The sequence below is a fragment of the Poecilia reticulata genome, linkage group LG9, assembly GCF_000633615.1.
Source record: "Poecilia reticulata strain Guanapo linkage group LG9, Guppy_female_1.0+MT, whole genome shotgun sequence".
Classification (NCBI taxonomy): Eukaryota; Metazoa; Chordata; class Actinopteri; order Cyprinodontiformes; family Poeciliidae; genus Poecilia; species Poecilia reticulata.
In genome coordinates this window covers 4,607,340-4,611,452 of record NC_024339.1, presented here as the reverse complement: position 1 = coordinate 4,611,452, position 4,113 = coordinate 4,607,340, and the positions used below count along the sequence as shown (strand labels likewise).

The 4,113-nt window shown below is 43.0% G+C and overlaps 1 long non-coding RNA gene across 1 annotated transcript in view; it reads left to right on the top strand.

The window, feature by feature from the left end:
* Nucleotides 1-3,451: 3,451 nt before the first annotated feature.
* The window catches only part of LOC103469770 (uncharacterized), a 4,335-nt gene continuing 3,673 nt past the window's right edge, over nucleotides 3,452-4,113 (top strand). Inside the window, exon 1 of the long non-coding RNA XR_001776920.1 lies at nucleotides 3,452-4,101. This is a non-coding gene — a long non-coding RNA (uncharacterized LOC103469770). The remainder of the gene's footprint in view (nucleotides 4,102-4,113) is intronic.

Below are 4,113 nucleotides of genomic sequence, written 5' to 3'. Positions count from 1 at the left end.
CATCCATCCATCCATCCATCCATCCATCCATCCATCCATCCATCCATCCATCCATCCATCCATCCATCCATCCATCCATCCATCCATCCATCCATTTTCTGTACACCCTTGTCCCTTAGTGGGGTTGGGAGGGTTGCTGGTGCCTATCTCCAGCTAACGTTCCGGGCGAGAGGAAATACACAACTATTTACTACTATATATACACCAGGAGACTTTGTATGTGCATGCATGAGTTTTCAGACGTAAACTACTCTACCTTGCTTCTATGACACTGAACAGGATTGGGTGGGTTGTGAAATTCAGCCAAGAAACGGACATTAAAGCGATGCTGACCATACAAATACCTTCGGTGTGTATGTGTTGTTTTGTCAATTTTTAAATTATTATTATCATACCCTGCCAACTCTAGCTATTTAACTGTCAAACACTTCCTCTCATCCAGCAAAAGAAGAAAGAAAATTAAAAGAATTACAATTGGAAGTGTTGGAGGCATTCACCCAAACCAGCACTCAGCCTGGAGTTTTTTTTATTTTTTATTTTTTTATTTTTGGTGCGTCTGCAGGGATTATTATCATTATTTTATTGTGCTCCGGCATGCCTGACTGCGGACATGAATAAGGGAGGATTTGAAACAGGCACGTAAAAAGAGTCAATCACGGCGCTTATGTGGAGAAACGAAGCAGAGATTGTGTGACAGGGCCCTGATGAGGGATGTGTTCACGCCATCTGGGTTGCTTTAACACTGCGGTCGCTGTTGGATGCCGAGGGCTCTGCATTGTGTCCCGATGTTAAACACAGAGGTGGTAGTCATGGAGTTGAGGTTAATGTTTTGTTCGGCAGACAAGGAGAGCCAGAGAGCGAAAGAGCGAGAGAAAGAGCGAGTCCCCTTCCTCCGGCTCTCTGTCCAATCTGTCATCGGCGACGGTGAGCTCGGGCAGAGCTGGCGTCTAATTGAGGAGCAGCTCCACACCCTGTCGTCATTAATCACCGGGCCTGTCAGCCGCTGCTCCGGACCTCACAGTGGCATTCTCGGCCCCGACGCGCAGAGCGTCCATCACAGTCAGCAGCTTCGGTGATGCTACAGCACAGCTCAATTCTAGCTGGCTGTATAAAAAGGGGGCTCATTAAATATTAACCCTTTACATGTGAACCAGGTGTATTCATTTGTAATGTGTAATAGTAGCTAGCTATGGCGGCAAATCCTACGCAAACATTTTGACTAGATTTTAAGGGAAGATGTCGGCTCCGTCGGAGTGTTGATTCTTTGTCAGAGGCAGTATCGGTTTTATTCACCAAGTTTGTGCAAGGACAGAATTTGACTTCCACTTTTGCTCTCAATAGCTGCGTTTTCATTAGAAATGTGCGTAAAACTTTGTCAGTTTTCTGATGACAAAAGTTTTACAACAATTGCAGACTTCCTCTAGAGCAGTGGTTCTTAACCTGGGTTCGGTCGAACCCCAGGGGTTCGGCGGAGCTTCTGCCGCGGAGGTAAAGACACACTTGTGTAAAGTCGTGATGACGCCCTGCTTTGCCATAACTTGCTGCAGAGGATCACGTTACATTGCTTAGCCAATCAGAGCTGCGGAGGAGCCCTGATTGAAGGAGTTCCACTCTCAGCATGGATTTGAAGCTCACAGTTTTTACCAAATTCTATAGTCTAAATCTGCTCCTTAGTCGCATATTTTCGGGGTTGGTACTGCCTCTAGTGGTGTGGGGGTGGTAACACAACTAATATAATTACATTACTAAATCAGAATACCGCAAAGTATTTTGTGTATCGGGGGGAGAGGGGTGCTTTGGAATAAGAAAGGTTCGGTGAATGCGCATATGCAACTGGGGGGTTCGGTACCTCAAAAAAGGTTAAGAGAGTTAATGTGGCCAATGAGGGTCAGACGTATTGCTTAATTTGTCTTTTATTCGTGTAAATCTTCTATATTTTCCGCTAACTAATTTAGGTTTTTGTTTCCTTTCTCGCTCCTGACATTGCTGAGACATGTTGTCCTCATTGTTTTTAGCAGGTTCCAATGTCTGTTGGAACCAGTGCTGGGATGTAATGAAGTACAAGTACTTCGTTACTGTACTTAAGTAAAATTTTTGTGTATCTGTACTTGACCTAAGTAGATTTAAGAATTGATACTTTCTACTTTTACTCCACTACATTTTGAAGTATCTGTACTTTCTACTTCACTACATTTCTACAAAACTGTCGCGTTACTTGTTACATCCAAGCCGCATTGCGTTTTTCCCCCGTTAACATGTGAAGTTCAGGAATTTAACCCTTTACTCGCACGTGGAGCTCCAAGACATGCGCAGTGGTTTTCTCTGAGCGGGAGAAGATGTCTGTCTAATCGTCAGTAATATAATCCCGCCACATAAATTATGAGATATGGCGAAATATGTAAAATCAGCAGCGCTTAGTTCAACTTTTAGCGCCACTTGTAAAGGAAGCTTAAAAAAGGTAAGATATGTGGACGTGATGTTAGCAAAGCTAGCTGTACAGAGACACAAATGTTGCATCTGCAATGAAAAAAAGTTGTCACTCATGCGCTGAATTATTGTGTGGAGGTGTTGACTGACATGTCGCATATGGGAAAACGCTGTGACCAAAGTCTGCAATATAATGTTATGACATTCACGAACAGGGACGTTGTATAGGGGAAATACTTATGACAATTGTAAGTGCCCTGACCGACAGGGGGCCCTCCACAATTTATTTATTTATTTTTTTGTTCATAGAAATAAAAAATAAAATTGGGGCCCTGTCAATTATAAAATTAATCATAATGTGTTTTTGAAGATTGTTTTTAGCAGTAAAAATTTAATGTTACCCCTCCCAGACCAAAAAACACATCTATATTTGCCCTGAACCCCCCCCTCCCCCAAATCTGCATGAAATGGTTTGTTCCTGCTTGGAGCGCTTGAGATGATGGTGATCATCAGCAGTCAGTAGAAGACGAGAAAGATTGTGGCAGCTACTACGCTGCTAAGAAAAAGGGGGCCCAAGATTCCTGGCGGCGCCCCTCACTACACGATCTGCCCAATCGAACGCGTTATACCTACAATTTTGGTTGGCTTTAAGGTTTCTCAGGTTTTGAAAATTGGCCGACTATCGGCCGACAATTCTAAAATCGTTTAGTGTGAACTGGGCTTAACGCTGTCGATCAATGCTTTCCAGTCACCATGGCAACCCTTGACACTTCAAATTCTGACACTATTGGGCGGGCGGGGGAAACGAATGCATCCACTATAACACTTGCATTCTATTGGCTGAGAGGTTGCCAGGAGACGGTGCTTTTTTGTTCCAACCTCGAGCACAAGCGAGCAGAGAGGGTTTAGAACAGCTGTCAAAGGTCACCATAGCACGGACAATCCTATGATGTCACAAGACATGTTATGTCACCACAGAACTTTAGTTGAATATTCAGTCAATCAGTTCTTTAGTTTGTCAGAAAGCACAAGGTCGAGTGGAGACTGCTTCTACAGAAAACACTGGATTATTTGCGACATATTTTCAAAACTGTTTTTGAGAAAAATGGAGACTCAGACAAAGGAATTCTTCAAACAGGAGACTTGATACCAGGAAGATGGACAGAAGAACGAGCAAAATCAAGATGCCTGGATTCAAGGCAAAGATACCCAGAGCGGTCATTCTTTTGAGGATAAAATTAACAGGCTAAAGACTCTTTTGGACACAGAACGAGCCAGATTAAATGAGGAACACCAAAGAGCAAATGACTTGGAAGAAGAACTGCACGATGTGAAACTCAAGCTAGAAAAGCGTGAATTTAACGAAAACGACGTTGGCGTATGCAGTGAGGCAAGAAAAGGATTGAATGCCAGTGAGGACATCCTATCCTCTCAGCTCCTCTTGGAAAATAAAACCCTCCAAAATCAGCTCAGATCTTCTCAAAAAAAAAGAGGCACTTTTACAGAGAGAGATCCAGAAAAGTACAACCTTATATCAAGAAGTTCTGGCTAAGCTTCAAAATGATATTATCAATCTGTCAGAACAGGTGGCAACATTACAGGAAGAGCTGGAAATAGAAAGATCAGCTAATTCTCAAACAAATACGAACAAGACGTTTTTTAAGATCATAAGAGGTGAAAACACAG